Source organism: Pezoporus occidentalis, unplaced genomic scaffold (genome assembly GCF_034315485.1).
Source record: "Pezoporus occidentalis ecotype Australia unplaced genomic scaffold, CSIRO_AGI_Poc_V1 ctg8, whole genome shotgun sequence".
In the NCBI taxonomy this organism is placed as follows: Eukaryota; Metazoa; Chordata; class Aves; order Psittaciformes; family Psittacidae; genus Pezoporus; species Pezoporus occidentalis.
The window spans coordinates 1,674,107-1,691,790 of NW_026916158.1; positions in this window are offsets into that span (position 1 = coordinate 1,674,107).

Sequence of the window (17,684 nt, forward strand, 5' to 3'; positions counted from 1 at the left end):
GGCAATGCTCCAGCATGCAGATGAAGTGAGATCTGACATTCTTATAATGCAACAGTTGATGATTTGTTGATTAAATACCACATTTGAATTTATTTATAAAACAGAAGGCATGTTTTATAATATTTTTCTAACCTCTCCTTCTGGCAACAAATCTAGCTTATATTCACTGAAGTTATCTTTCTGTGATAATTCAAACAGAGGCAAAGAATATTGATTTTGGTGGGGTGTTGAGATATAACCATCTGCTTGCCAAGCATGAATACTTTCAATTAATTTCCAGGAGAACCTAAAAAAAGCCATCAAAACAGTCACTCTTGGCTGTGACAGGAAGCTTTTATTGGAGACATTTTAAAAGAACACAATTGCAAGGTGTTTTCCACTTGCTTTCCAAACACTTATCCACCCAAAAAATGAGCATAATTTTGAATGGCTTCCTTGCACCATCTACAGGATTTGGTAGGACATTTTGGAGGTCATGATTTTAAAGCCAGAAATAAGTCCTTACCTCAGAAGCAGTGCCAACAGAGGCATCAAACAGAGAAGAAAGGTCACTGTCCTACTTGAGAAGTTAGGTGCAGTGCAAAGGAAATTTGTGTATATGAAACAGTAAAGAGTCACAAGTACGCATCTCTCCACAGCAAGATGGCTGTGCCTGATTCTATTCTATATCCTGGAAACAGTGGAGCTACTACAAGAAGACAACAAAGATAGCCAAAACTACTCCCTCCTACCTTAGAAATGAAAATGAACTGCACTGCTGCCAGCCTCCTCCTGTAACTGAAATCACTGTCAATAATTTAGCACTGAGATTTGGAAGTAAAAATTTGGACCATCGTAGAGAGATTTTTTGCACTTCCATTTTACAAATGCTCCATATTGTTTTTCCTATTTTTTTCAAATGTGATTTTATTTTTTTCCCAGCAAGTGCTGTCATCTTGTATTTTATATCATTCTCCTACAGTGAGGGAGGTACATCTTTTCAGTGTATAGCTGAGCAAAACGGCCTGTGGAAGATGTAGGGTAATATAAAACTCTACAGCATACACTGCTTCACCAGGGAAAGGAAGCTTGTCACTTTATTCAATAAAAGACATGGAAATACCATGAGATTTTTTCCCCCCTCCAATTGGGCCCCAAATGTTCTCATGCTATACTTGTAATGTGCATTACTAGCTGATTAGAAGTGACATCAATTAGTCACATGTCTGTGTTTCTGATGGAAATAAAAATGAGCTTCTGTACACAAAAATCTCAAATTCATCTCTACATTGCCTAGGGATTTTTTCCCCTGCAATATCAGTTATCGGTTTAATACAATATTGTTGGCTTAACAATGATATATTTCAGGCTGAAGGCAGAAATGCATTTTGCATTAATAAATTGTTTTGAGATGGGCTTAAAGAATATTTCATTATATAAAAGAGGCAGCTATAAAACCTATTTGGTGGTCTTTCAATCACTGCTACCTGTGGCCTATTTATGTGGATGGCATTCATCAGTGTGGCAGGAAATATTAAACAAGCACTAGACAGTTATTAGTTCTCCTCAAGCAGAAGTCCTCATACCTTCTATTCCTACGCCATGGGAAAAATTCACTTGGTATTTTCTTTCTTGCAACTGTTCTGCTGTTCATAATTTGATGGAAAATTGATTAATCACACATTTAACTCAATGCAAGATCTTCTGCACTGTAATAAATTATGGCCATTAATCAATAAGTACAAAGTAATTCCAGGAGTCTGGAGACATGCTGATTTCTAATAGAAAAACTTGTGCTTAGGCCTTCTTGCCAGTGACCACTTCATCTGAGGTATTTTGCACCTGCCTCAATCCAATTAGATGACATAATTAATGAATCTCAATGCAGTTGATAATTTGTTATATAAAGGAAAGAATGTTTTGGCACATCTATTAAGTCCTGATATACAAATCTTTGAGAAGGGGGGAATACTAGCAACCCAAGTGGGGAACCTACAACCTCTGTTACGACAGAGGAAATGTCTGTTTATTCCAGGTCACTGAGTATGCAAATTTGGCTTTAAAATTTGCACTTTTCCTTCTCCTGTGTATAAAGTGAAATTAGCTGTGTACAGAAGTCTTCCACGCCATCTTGCCATCTTCTTTTATGAAAAATTAAATGGTATGATTAAAGTAAGTATTCAGGAAGTGCTGTTTCCCAGGCAATCTAATCAATGTGTCCTGGCTTGAGTATCAGTTACAGTTTTACATATCGCAATCCATTTGCACCTGTTATATACAGCTAACATATAGGCACTCAATAGATTTTGGTGAGAGAGTGTGAAGATAAAAAGAACTAGTCTGCTGCTAATTCTGTCACTAGGAGACGCCATGAGCAGCTTTTATTTAGAGACTTTGAAAAACAATTAGCTGAGGATTATAGGACTAAAAGGCCTTTACTAGCTGTACCTGGAAAATACTTTGCCCATTTAATGCCTTCTAAGCTGTCATTGTGCTTGAACTTCAGTCCCAGTGATTAATGAAAAGCTGCAGGGCACAGCTAGAAGCTAAAGTCTCAATTATGAAAAAGCAGTAACTAGTTTAATGTGCTGATGCTTTTATACTTAAACTGACAGCTGTGAAAAATGGCAATATTTCCAATCATGCTTTAATAATTTATCATTAATTTATTGGCATGTCCAACACACTTTACTCCTACTGTTCTTTTTCTCCTTTTGGGCTCATGGCATTTCAACACCGAAGAGCAAAATCTGTTGCAAATCTCCAAGGACAAACCTCCTTATGGTAGTGCCTGAGTGATTACTGTTTGCAGGCAGTCAGTATTATCAAGTAGTCCAGTTTATCGATGTAGATACAGTATGAACATTTTTGTGGCCTATGATATGTGAACATGTATTATTAGCTGCTGCTAAATCACTCTAACTCTGTCAACTTCAATGGAGTCAGACCAATTGAGAACTTAGATGGCTTTGTGCAACAAGGGGCAGTTAGCTTCATGCAGGCAGTTTTCGTTCTTCGGCCCAGCAAGCTGCCTGGATGGAGAACAGGAGCTGTCTAAGTGCTCTAAATCAAAAATTAAATTTGGAAAGTGTCCCTTTTGAAGAATGCAGGCAAAGTCTCACCTGCTACGAAGTCTGTGGAAACATTATTATGTTTAATACTGAACAATTGAATCTGTGCAGCTAAGTCAATTTAAAACAGCTGAAGATCTACAATCCACTTATTTTTGGAATATTTTAAATTTTTTCTTTGTTGTTTTGGGCTGTCTGCTTACTCAGGGTCTCTTGATCTAGTGTGGGAACAAAGAGAGAGGAACAAAGACAAATAATAAAACCTTGTTTCGTACAATTTCCATGCTGAATTTAGCTTGTCATGGTTCAAGGCTCTTCCCAGGTCTGCTATGGACTGGACAAAAATAAAGATGAACAATTCTGAATTTCAGTTTCTTACTGAATTTTTTTTTTTATTTTTTATTTTTTTGATAGTAGAAGTTAACCCGTGTTTATTTTTCATCTGATACTCCTGTCATTTACAAAAGCTTAATCATCCAAGCAGGAGTGACTCCTAGCATATTTTTTTGAAACCAAACCTCAGTCTTAGTTGTACCTTTGCATACATTTCTATTTGTATAATGCCTGACACTGCTAAGATCTTGGTGACACTCAGTTGCTGTTATTTTTTATTGGACCTAATGATTCCAGAGCTTTTTTTTAAACCTCATGTAGCCCTAAATGGTAGCTGAGCTCTTCTTGACAGCCTAGCTCTGCTGATGTTTGCCAATGGCTGGATGGAAAAACAGCCTGACCAAATAGTGGGGAAGGTTATTCTGAACTGTTTGATGTAAACTATTAGAAAAATGTTATCTGGCTGTCATTCATGAACTGACTGACTTTATGGGAAGTCAGGACAGAAGAAACATGGCTATGAGAGAATATTAATACCAATTGATGTGTCATTTAAAATGGTCTAACAAGTATAACATACCATATTGCCAGACTTCACAAAGAGCTTTAGTATGTCCAATTTGAATTGATGATTGATGTGACGGAAAGGACCTGTGAATTGGTTTGTTCTATAGGTTAAAAATTTGCTATTTTCTGTTAATTAAAAAAAAAAAAAAGAGAAGATATTTTTGCCTATGCTTGTATTTGTATTTGGAAATTTTTGTTTGAAGTTGTGATCATTTTGATCATTCTTTTCCATGCAGACAGAGTTTATACTAATTAGTTAACAGTTCAATTATTATCAAAGAGAGCTTTGAATGAAAAGGAACCAAGTTCCCACCCCTGCCCTAACTACATGTTTGAGCACCAAGTGTGGCACTTCATTAGGAACCCTGGAAATGGGCTAAGGAAAGTGAGTCATTAGTAATACTTATGTCTACTACTGTTCCTTAAAGGAATTTAATATCTCTTTTGGGAATTACTACCTGGAAAAGAAAGCTTATCCTAATCCATATAATCTGTCATATTGTAGGCCTAATACTGTCTTTTAGCAACATGTGAGAGAGTGGAGAAATACAACACAACATATATGAGTGGCTGAGATGCAAAAGGTGTATCTACATTTGTGAGGTTCATTGCTGGATGTACAACTAGCCACCAGCAATCACTCTATTGTCACTCAGCTACTCTCTATTTTTCAGGCTCCTAGTTTGAGGCTTGATTACAGCAATTTAGAGGATGTACGAAAACCAATTCCAGCAACTAATTGAAGGAACTCTACTAATTACAAAAGGCTATGGAACAAATAAAAATTGGCAACAAGATTGGGGTCATTTTCTGTATTGGAGACTCTTTGTAAAGTGACTTATAACTTAAACAAATTTATCATTGTATTTTCTGGATTGGATCCAGACTTTGCAAAACATTATTTATGTTGACTTTATTGCACATTTATAAGTATTTGGTATTTTCCTTCATACCCCAAGTCCTGGAGCTATGTGCTGATTTAAAAATTTTAGTTATCATAAAGGAAAATAAAAATTAAATTTCACTGCTTCTTGACTGAGGAGAAAGGCTTTAAAGTATGTATTCCAAAGGCCCAATTTAAGAAAGTAAATTAAAAAGGGCCAAATTTTATTTTTGATTTAAAAATTCCCTTTTTTCAAAAGCCTTAATATCTATTGGGACTGACTGATCTTTTAATGTTCAAAGTTATCAATACTGGGGCACAGATATAAATATAGCTGCTAATATAGATTACTTTATTGTTATTTGTGTAACTAAATGCAAAGATTACAAGACCCAGCTCTTAAATCTAGTCCTTCTATAGCACTTCTTGTTTAACATATAGTCCCTGTAGATTGATTCAAGCTTTTGCTGAGACAACCATTTCAATCAGATACTTTTTTAAGGTAAGACAGTCAGTGCTTTTTGAAATTAATTTTTAAATAGAGGTCTGTGTAATGGAGTAAACATTGATTATCTAGTCATTATCTGGACACCCCAGACCTTCCCTAACACACCTCCCTGAAAGCAAGTATAGACTGTATATATATACTGGAGGACTATATCTCAGGATCCTATCTGTGGGATGGATGGCTGTAATGCAGCTTTATTCCATGGTATGTCCAGTCAAGATAATAGTGTATCATTTCTGTTAGAGTAACTTTCTGTGTGTGCTAGCATATGTATATGATTACAAAAATGCATGTGTGCATTCTTACAGGAATACATCTATCTTATATATGATTTTCCATGTATTTGCATTAGTCTTCAAATAGTAAAATAAAAAAAAAAACATTAATTTCATGTTTGTCATCTTAAATACCCTTTTAAATAAGCTTAAACCTCTTACACTTATACCTGTGCTTTATCTCTTCCCAAATGGCTCCATGCTTCCTAAAAATAGTTTGTTCCACTATGAGAGTACCTCCTCCTCTGCTGCTGAATTGGATAAGAATATTGTCCATTCTGCAATAGAGGGATTTGTCTCACTTTCCCACTCTCTTAGTGAGGTATTTTTAGCAGTTATTAACATTAGCTTAATCCAAATATTATTTACAGCAGAAGCACCAGATAACTTAGTAATGTCGTTTAATACATATAAGTCTAGAAAATGCTGAAATTTCAGTCCTATTGCCACTTTGATAAGGTCAAGTATTTTCCTATCAAAATTCTGTGGCTCTGGAATTCAATGCCAGATGATGACTGCCTCAGGTGCAGAAAAAAATGTATTTAATTGGTGTCATCCTTCACAAAGTACATATGACAAAAAGTCAAGGCTTCTCAGCACCCTCATTGATAGAGACTTCTTTAGCACCTAGTTTAACCACGATTGTCTACGTTTAACTATGTTTAACATGTTTAACTAAGGTTGTTCACCATAGCCAGCATTGTTTCTGAGGGCATTGCTGTCTGACTGTAGTGTTTTCATGAAGAAGAATTCATGCTACTGAAAGCATTGTCTTGATGGACGTTTTAGTTTAGCCTAAGTTGTATTATATTGTACAACGTGTACCAGTTTGTCTGTGACTTCTGTAGGTTACAAAGAACCTTACAACACAGATAATATACTCTGCAACTTGTGCCAAATACTGCCATTTTTCCTAGTGACCTACTTTCTCTGAAAGTCAAAACCACTTCGACACTTTCTCAGACTGTTACCATTGCAGTTGGATTAGAGGTACACCTGCAGTTCTGCTAGGGAAGCATTCTTTGGGCTTGAATCCTAGAGAAAACATAACAGAGCAGGGATCTTCTGATCAATTTCAACAGATCAAGCACTACATGAGAAGTGAGAAATTCAGAACCTACAAGTAATAGAAAGCAGTGGATGTGTGTTGCCTCTGAAGTGAGTAATGGGGGCTGCAGGTGGGAGTCACGCATCATGTCGAAAAGATCCTGCCCACTTAAGTCATGATACAGTTTGGCCTCATGGGACAGGCAGCTTGGTTTCCAACACCACTTACAAGTGGCAAGCCAAAATACCACTTACAAGGAAAACCAGGCCTACCATTTTTCTTCAGCTGTGTTGTTTCTCATTCACTACACTATTTGCCCAAACTCTGCCTCTAAAGCTCAGGTAGAAGTTGAGCTTTCCTGCCCAACTGGAAAGCAACATCTGACTCTTCCTAACTCAAAGGGACATTAGTTGCTTTGGGCTGTGGTGGTAAGAATAACGAGGTACTTCGTCTTTTCTTTCCCCCTTGCTCTTCCTTCAAAAGTGAGTCCAGCCTGAAATAGTTTACTTAATACCATGTTTCATATAATAATTGCTCAGAGAATCTTTCCTTTACCTTTTGTGCAAGCTGAAGTCATGTTTGGTTACACTGTGATACTGAAGCCCATCCTGGATGAATAGAAGTGGTTGCGTCCCTGGCCCAGCTTGCAGTGTTACATGCTGGATCTACAAGAAAAGGTCTAGAATGGCTTGTATTGATAGGAAACATATTTACTACATGATAGGACAAGTTTGTTTGTTTTTTTTTTTTTTTTATTGAAATGACAGCATCATATCTGTACAATGCCATGTGAGTCACTGTAGACCCTGCAATGGGGTGGGGGTATGCACTTTTAATTAAAACAGCAGTGGTGAAAAGTGAGAAATTGTCTTCAATGCAGACTACCTCCATACTCAGATGTCTAGAGATAATATGTGTTCTGATGGATGTATTGAAGGCACAGTCCCAATACCAGAGTAGTGTGATGGGAAAGATCAGTTTAAAATGTCTAGGGCAGGAGCAGATCATTTGATAGACTCACTTTAGGTGTATAGCAACTTGGAAAGTTATTTCCAAGTTTTGATAATCACTTTGCCTTCTGTGTCTGCCAATCTGTTTCTTAGCTCTTCTTTTTAGTGTGAAAAATCTCCCATTTCTATTCTCTGCCCTACATACTTGGGTCAGGAAGTGAACATCCTATTTTTACAGCTTTGAAGCAAAATGGCTATATGAGCAGCTGATTTCTTCACAGAATCCTTCTTAGATTTTTTTTTTTTTTTGACAAGAGGAGCCCTCACTATTTCCCCAGTCTCTACCTTAAAAGAAATAGGGCAATATAACCATAAGACGATTCACAGTTTTAACTGCTGAAGGGCACAGTAGTCAATGGCAGGAACAGTTAATGTTATTTAAACTGTGGCCTAATTAGAAAGAATGGTTTGTTAAAATAATTTTTTTAATAGTGAAAAACAGAATCAAAAGATATATTAAAGAAACCTCTCAGTTCTCCACTAACTGTGAATGCAGCATTTTTTGTGAGTTAAATTTTTGTTTGACAGTTGAATTAAAATGTATTTGTTTTGAAACATCTTGCTTCAAGAGCTCATGGAATGCACATTTGAATACACCTTATTACAACTTCAGGCTCAATTTTGACTTTGGAAGAGTACTGAAGAAATGAGATTACAGGCACTAACTCCTGTCTGCGACAAAGGGAGCCAACTCTGAATGCCCATTTTGTTCTTAGGGGACCTTATTAGCACAGATTTCTTAAGTAAAATGAGTTATTTATTCAGCTTCAAGGTACCTTTTTGTAAAACATTAAACGAGAAGATTTCTTCCAAGCAACTATTTTGGGGAAAGAATTGTGAGGAGTCATTTTGGGAAACAAATTAGGGCAGAGAGTTTTTAATACAATTTAATGTATGCAAGCACAACATATGACAGTAACATTGCATTGCTGTGTAAAACAAGTCATCCAGATTTATATATTGAAGTCTCTGTTAGTAGTTAATCTGCTGCTGGCCACCTGCAGAGGAGGAATGGAAAAGCTTCCTTTTGATCTCTTTTGTGAAATGACCTTTAAGGGTGAAAAAAATATAAAAGAAAATAAATGTGAATGAACCTTAAAAGGTTTGGTACAAATATTCTGATGGGAACTGTTTGGTCCTTTAAGAAGACATCCATATAGGATATAAAATGTATGAAAGCTTGTAACATCTTTGCTTTAGGTCAAGAAGACTCATCACCCGTTAATGTAACTCAGCTAACTTCTTACAGGTCACTGAGACATGGTGTTAATCTGGTAGATTACTTTGCGAGTACTCTGTGTCTGAGTTGAGAAGGACAGCTTTGAATATGGAAATGAAGGATTAGTGGGAAGAACAGCGATTTAAGGTTTGCTATGAAATGTACCTCTTCTTGACAAGGGTTATCATTCAGTTGTAGTATTTCTGTGCCTCCTATGTAGGATATCCATCTCTGTGCCTGAACTTCAGGGTTTTGTCTTGTACCTGACTGTTGGTTTGGGTCTATGGCACTGATAGGAGTACAGCCCTAACTGTAGTGGCCCTTTTAGTGGAAAGGGCCAAAGAAAAGCTCCTTCAATCTTGCTTGAATCAGTAAACATTGAAGATTCTCCCATGCATATAAATAAACCCAAGCATTTGCACATTACATTATCTTTGTGTGTAAGTTAACGTAAATGTCTGAAAATCATGCTCTGAACCTCTGAGTGGGTAGAGATAATTCTGTCTATTATACCTATCCATTTTCCTATGATGCTGAATTTCTCAAACTGTCTGTAAAAGCCCAGGTTCTCCTCTGACCCTTGCGCATACTCAGACACCAGGAAGACATATGTCTTAATGGATAATGGCTCCATTGTGTGAATACTGTCAGTATCATATCAATGTGACATAAATATAGCAAATTAGCCGTATGTTACTTACATCAGACCTGCTTCAGCAATTTGTGTGGAATTGAAAAGGTACAAGTGAAAGCTCTCTGAAGCAGCATGAGTCTTTCCTTTTTTTAAACAGTACTCCTGTGAGAAACTGCACCAAGTTTTAGATTTGGTACTAATTCAAGGATAATCTTTTTTTCCCGAAGTAAGAATGAACTAAGGTTCAGAATTGAGCACTTGAAAATTGGTATTGTGGCAAAATTTTCTTTAAGGAATGCTATTGCCAGCCTTGACCAAGCACATGAAAATGAGATTATTTCTTGTGCATATCACTTTGTGCTTGTGTCCCTGCCACTGCTACTATTGCTTCAAGGTTCATAAAATGGCATATTTCATGACTAAATGTACAGATCAGTTAAGAGAAATCTTTGTAAATATGTTTAGTTTCAGAGTCTCAAATTTATTAAGTTCATTTTACTGTACCTTCACACATTTCAAAAAATAGATGTATTTAGGCTCCTGAATCAGGAGATTTTAATTGTGACTGTTCTTCTTTTCCAGACTTGCAAGATGGCACAGACATAGCTAAAGGATAATACTGCCTTTGTCACTCAAGAAGTATTGCAAAATGATATTCTGAGAAGTGTTAGAAAAAAATGACATATCAAACATTTTTTTCCCCTGCATTTTCCAGTCCTGCATAAAGAAGTTTTATCAGCATCAAAACATATGAATAATCAGAAGGTATCCATTAACTTATAAAACTAAAGGTGCCTTGGTATTTGTGCATTTTTACTAGAGCATGGAGGTGACAAGAGTTATAGAAGTTCATAAGCTTTTTGGAACTTACGCCCTCCCGTAAAGTGCAATTACTGCAAACAAGGAATGTGCCAATATCTGGTTGTGTGTAATCAAAAATGACACAATACTGAAAATTAAATGTAGGCAATATTTTTCCAGAAAATAATTTCAAGTAATGAATACATATGCTCTGTTTTTTTTTGCAAACACTTGAATTTTCATTGCATAAGCCTGTGCTAGTTCTCTCCCTGCCCCCCTTTCCTGGGAACATCTTTAAACAATGGTTTTCAACAAGTCTCTTTTTTTTCAATTTTTCAGCTGTACGGTATCAAATTTCACCAGTCTGATCACATGTGTGTTTTTCTATAAGAAGTCAACACCAAATGCATGAACAAATTACTAGGGTGAATGTGTAAAATCTAAGGGATAGGAATAAAGCATTGCAATAAAAATTTCTCAAATAGTGATCCACAGACTTATAATAATTCCTCTAAAATAGCAGGTAGACTTCTGTTTTCAGAGCAGTTCTGTTGCGATGACATAATTTGTGTGAATTTTGCCAGAGGAGAACTTAGAAAAAATATGTTGTAGATTAGTTCAGTGACTTTTTCAAAATGTAAGATTACCCATAGAAGTGTTTCTGAGAAAGGGCATAACTTCACAGAGCCATTCTTCCCTTCCAAAATACTAGAGATGTTATACAAATATTATACTAACATGAGGCTTTATCTTACTCTTGTCCTATTATATCTTAACTCTTCAGCCATCTCTGACTCATGGCAGTGATTACACTGACATTGGTGGTATGTTGATTTAAATGAATTAAAAGCATATGTTTGATGCATATTAGAGGTCTGCATTTCTGTGATGCCTTGACTTCAGATTTACAGGAAGAGTGTGACTCTATGAAGAAATATAAATCTGGTTAGCCAAAACTATCTGCTTTCTCATCTCAGAAATTATGGCAACCCAAATTTGTATATTTGTGTTAGACCAACAACACCTGTATCTTCTTCCTGGTAATGGGTGCACAAAACTCTTGAATATCCTTTGGTTTTCCACCAGCTCATCCACAGAGGTCAGGGAGAGCATTCATATCTATCTGTAAATGCATGTAATGCCGACAGTACTAATTTGCAGAAAAAAAACAGTGCTACAGTTTTCCCTCCCAGTTTGATACCTTTTACACTAACTCATTGGATAGTAGATAAGCCCCACAAATCCTGAGATGGATCCTTTCTGCAGAAGCATGCAAAATGCTCTGGAGGGGTACTGGGTTGTTGAGTTCCATGGTGTTGAGAAGCACTGTGAGTGATCCAGCCTTAATGAAGGAAAAATTTTTCTCAGCCTTGTCTGAGAGCATTGGATTAGTCATGTCTTTTGCTAAGCATACAGTTGAATTGTAAGGTGTCTTTTGAATACTAGAATTATGCCTGTATTAAAAACCTATTCTTGCAGGTCATTCCTACAATGTCAGATGTGCAGCTGCCTGCCCAGCATACCGTGGACACTACCTAAGCCCTTGTCTTACCTAGAAATGATACTGATGTCTCAGGAGCTTTTTGTTAGAAAAACAAAGTAGATTGGATGACATTAAAAAGAAGAAAAAGAAGTATTTGATAAACTGGCTCTTTCACTTTGCAAAATAAACTAGTGAATTTAAATATAATTCTTAAGTACTTAAGGTGAAGGATTGCCATCTTTTAATCCAAGGTTTTCCTAAACCATGACAATAGGTGGCCATTCTTCAAATTGTAATAATCAAGACAAAGATAAGTTGCCAGTACTCTGTGCAGAGATTATTTATTGTAATTTTGAGACTAGTCTTATTTTATAACTGAAACAAAGCAAGGGTTAATTTATAGCTCATTTCTATTTTCCTCTTCAAGCCCATGCTCAACCAATTGTATTACTTCACTGTGGCTCAAGGGAAATTTTGCTACTGCCTTAATAGAAACAGAATTCGTGACCTAGAACTTGCTCCTCTCTGGCATTACTCTGACTGTATTCATTTGAGATTGGTGGTGTGGATACTGGTGTAAAACTACAGTAACACCCTGATGAAACAGGTCCTTAACCCCCTGCATCCATGCAAATTGTGTACACCTCAGAGAACTGAATATTCAGACTTTGTGTTTATGCTCAGAAAGGGGAATACACACCTATAGTTCATTCGCATAATAAATGCGATGGGAAAATAATTCTATGGGGACAAACATTGTTTGGTTTGTCATGAGACATTCTTGACAGTTACTGCTTTGTCCCTTTTGTGCTATTGCAATACAGTTATAAGATTGTGCCATAAATCTGAAAGGCTGTTTTGCAAAGTTCGTAGCTGCATTTGCTACCTTTAATATTAATAGGAGAATATCTTTAAAGTGAGTAAATTGAGAAAGTGGCTGAAACTATAGTTTATAAAAGAAGATTAGTGGGTTTAATATGCACTGGAGAGTAAAAGAAAAATCTTATTACTGTATGGAGAAATTACCTCATAAAGAAGCTAATACAGCAGGCTAGGGAGTAATTTTTAACAAGGTTTTTATGATGCACAAATGTAGGCAAGTTAATGAACTTATCTTTCTAGTTATTTTCAGATTGTAACAATGCATTTCTTTTCCGTTCCTGTGCTTTAAAAAGTAAAACACATTTAATCACTTACAATAAAACTAACTCATTAGTTTGATAAATCAAGTAAAATCCTATACTGCTCCTGTTGTGGCAGTGCTGCTTAGAAACTAGATCAGGTGAAAACATTTAAGTATAGAACAGAGCAAACTACCAGATTTATTCATTATTGGAATTAAAAGGTGTCACATTGACAGGGAATGTTCATTTTTGGAAAGACCTGCTCTGGTCTCAGTACAGAACTTAGGAAATAAAAACTAAAATAGGGACTGAGGCCAAGATTTTGTTTTAACAATTGCACTCTTTGCAAAATAGCCATGTGGTCTTTGACATTCATAAAACAGACATCTGAAGAATGTCACATCCAACAGCAAAGAAACCACAGGGGGGAGTTGGTAAATACAGAATGTCCATCTGTCAGCACCCCAGCATGGCATGCGTAGGTATTGTTTAGAAGAAGCATGTCCACATTTTTCTGCCCAAATGCAAAAGATAGACTGCTGAGTAAAACAGTTCAATCTTTATATTGATTAGAGAGATGTGCTTTCCTACCATACAACAATGACTGTACTTGAAATTAATTCAGCAGTATTGTAAAGGAAAACTGAAGGTTGTCAGACACTCACTGCAGGTTTTAATACAGATGTCCTAGAACAGAAATAGTGTGGACATACCACAACAATTTGACACTACAATAGGGCATTTCATTGAGAGTTTATCAGTAGCTCATCCAGACCACAATCATGTAAGCCACAGTCATGTTCAATGTTAACATTTTTTACAGCTTTCATGGTGTCATGGGGCAGGACAACCTTCCCAGAAGCACACTGAAGGGAAGAGAGGAGTGTGCTGAGAAAAACTGCTGATCAACTAATTAACATAAATGGATGGAATGGTTGGGTTTTTCCTTTGCCAATGAGAACATTCTCCCACATGGATGTGGAAGAGCTGTCTGCAAAGAGCAGCAGCAGGAAGCTTTCTGCTGTTACAATACCCTGAGTGATGAGCAAGTTGCATACTGCTCAAGGCATTTGAGTGTCTCCACACCCTTGTTAAAGGTCACAGTCAACAATTTTTACTGCACTGAACCAATTAATCTAAGAAAACTTATGGTTGGTGTGAAACTGAGCTGTAATTACCACAGCGTATTTACCATGAGGTAGAGAAGCGCTGGTTTTCCCAAGCCACATTTTATGATTTTCACACTGCTGACGAGCAAGATACATCTAAAATGACTAATTTGCTGTCGAGGGTTCTCTGGTGTCTTTCTTTGTTTAAAGTAAATAATCTCAAATAGTTATGCTGAGTTAAGGCACATCTACATACTGTAACAAACACAGATCTGAATCTGGCTAGAGAAATATATATATAAATCTATCTATCCATCTGTCCATAAAATCTTTGAAGGGCCTTCTGAAAGAATGTCTAACAGTGATTTTCCTGCTTTCCCCTTTTATGGTAGACTGTACTCCTCTCTTTTTTGGGGCCCAGGATAACACTATTCTTACTGAGTCTTCTTTTGAATCTTCTCTCTCTACAGGTAATTTTGACTTTCAGGAAAAAAAGTTCTCTCTTCCTTTACTTTTTCCCTCAAGAAAATTTTCTATCTCTGAGAAAATGCTGTGAATTGTTAAAATGTGGTATCTAAAAATATTTACAGGGTAAGAAATACTATTTCCACCTTTCTGAGTCTAAGATTCACTTTTCTACCTTGCTATCTAGCCTTAACCTAAGGATGTATTTTGATAATACATGTTTAAACTTAGCTTAGAGTGGCTGTCTAGTATAGATGACCCTGAGCTTAAACTAAAATTCAAGTTGCTCTTGAGTTCCATCACATTCAACCCACCTCAGCCATTAAGCTTGGTGTGACCTTGAAGCTGGTGTTTGGAGCTGAACTCTCCATGCAGCTGACACTGCAAGTACTGAATGCTACTGAAAGGTAGGCTTATATCAAATGATGAGATTCAATCTAATCACTGACTTAATGAGAAACAGCTTCTTAAATCACAATTGAATGGAAACTGAAGTAAGATGCTGGAGGACAAGAATGAGAAGAGTACTGTTTTTTTCTTCACTGGGGTTTTGACTGTGTTACCTGACCATAACATCCCAAGTTTATCTCCCTCTCAGTGACTTTGAACTTGTCTTTCAGTGAAAATTTTATATAAGGATGAGATACCACTACCACCTTCATCTTTTTGTGATGCATCTGTGCCTTTTATTTCTTTTTGACAACGACTGGCCTGAGAAATATTTTCTGCTGAGTTAAAAAACGAAATAAATTATTGGTGATTTTTTTCCCAAATAATAAGAATAAAATAATAGAATCAAACACTCTGAATGCTGTGGGTTCAGAGGCTCCTGATTAGCTAAAATGGACTTACAAATATAGAGCCTTGATCTCAACCAGCTCCTGCATGACTCCTCATTCTCTGGGTTTGATTGCAAAAATAATTTGGTATTTTACTGTAAGTATGTGCAAAATATATTTTCTCAGTTTTCAAGAGCAAATCACCTATATAGATGTATTAATCATTATATTGATTATGCTTATTATTATATGTATTTATTCTAATTTCTATAAAATAACATCAGTTTTACTATAAAATACAAGTATCTGCAGCAGTGAGAAGGTAGCAGGTATTGATCATCTGTGATTAGAGAAACTTCTGTCAGATTATGAGCAGCATACTTGTTTGTAAAGCTTTAAAGATTTAAACTGTTTTTCTATCTATGTTATTGGAAATCAATAAAAAGGCAACACTGGTATGGTTAGAGAGAAAAAAGCATGTGAAGAGAATAGGCCAACTTCTGCTCTTAGTAAACTCTATAGACAGATAGGAGTAGGCTCATGCTTTCAGGCCCTTCTCCTCATGGGGGACTTCAACCGTCCTGATATCTGTAGAAGGGACGGTACAGCCCAGCACAAGCAATCCAGGAGGTTTCTCGATTGTGTGGAAGACAATTTCCTCTTGCAAGTAATACAGGAGCTGACAAGGAGAGGTGTCATGCTTGACCTTGTGCTCAAGGGAGCGGCTGGTTGGAAAGGTGATGCTCCAGGGCAGCCTTGACTGCAGCAATTATGAGATGGTTCAGTTTGAGATCCTCAGGGCAGTGAGAAGGGCATGCAGCGAGCTCACTGCCCTGAACTTCAAGAGAGCAGACTTCAGTCTCTTCAGGAACCTGCTTAGTAAGGTTCAATGGGATAAAGTCCTAGAGGGCAGGGGGGCCAAACACTGCTGGTTAATGTTCAAGGATCACCTGCTGCAAGCTCAGGAGTGTTGCATCATGACTAGAAGGAAATGTGACAGAAGGGCCAGGGGACCTCATGGATAGATAAGAAGCTGCTGAGGAAACTTAGAGGGGCAAAAAGAAGCTTATAAATAGTGGAAGTGAGGACAGGCAGCCTGGGAAGGACATTGTCCAGGATGTTGTTCAGGAAGCTAGGGAAGATGTCAGGAAAGCTAAAGCGCAGTTAGAGTTGGGTATGACAAGGGATGTCAAAGATAACAGGAAGGGCTTCTATAGGTATGTAGCAAACAAAAGGCAGACTAGGGATAATGTGGGTCTTCTCTGGAAGCTAACAGGAGAACTGGCTACCCTGGATTTGGAGAAGACTGTGGTTCTCAAAGACTTCTTTGCCTCAGTCTTCCCTGGCAAATACTTTGACCACACTACCCAAGTCTTTGAAGGCAGATGCAGGGGCTGTGAGAATGAAGACCTTAGGCCCTCTGTAGGAGAGGATCAGGTTCAAGATCATCTTAAGAACCTGAATGTGCACAACTTGATGGGACCTGATGAAATCCATCCATCTGTGGGTCCTGAAGGGGCTGGCAAATGAAGTTGCTAAGCCATTGTCCATCATATTTGAAAAATCATGGCAGTCAGGTGAAGTTCCTCATGACTGGAAAAAGGGAAATATAACCCCCATTTTCAAGAAGGGGAATATGGAAGCCCCAGGGAATTACAGACCAGTCAGTCTCACCTCTGTGCCTGGCAAAATCTTGGAGCAGATTCTCCTGGAAAGCATGCTAAGATACATGAAAAAAACCAAGGTGCTTGGTGACAGCCAGCAGGGCTTTACTAAGGGGAAATCCTGCCTGACCAATTTGGTGGCCTTCTATGATGGGGCTACAGAACTGATGGACAGGGGTAGAGCAGTTTATGTCATCTACCTGGACTTATGCAAAGCGTTCAACACTGTCCCACATGACATCCTTGTCTCTAAACTGGAGAGACAACAATTTGATGGATGGACCACTCGGTGGATAAATAATTGGCTGGATGACCTCATGCAAAGAATTGTGGTCAATGGCTCAATGTCCAATTGGAGACCAGTAACGAGTGGTGTCCCTCAGGGATCGGTGCTAGGACCGGTCTTGTTCAACATCTTTGTTGGTGACATGGACAGTGGGATTGAGTGCGCCCTCAGCAAGTTTGCTGATGACACCAAGTTATGTGGTTCAGTTGATACCTTGGAGGGAAGGGATGCCATCCGGAGGGACCGTGACATGCTTGAGATATGGACCAATGCCAACCTCATGAAGTTCAACCAAGCCAAGTGCAAGGTCTTATACCTTGTTTGGGTGTCCTGGGTTCAGCAGTAGCAGTCATTTTTCTCCTTCTTGGTAGCTGGTGTAGTGCAGTGTTTTGACTTTCAGCTCGGGAACAGAGCTGATAACAAGGATGTTTTGGTTTGGCCAAGGA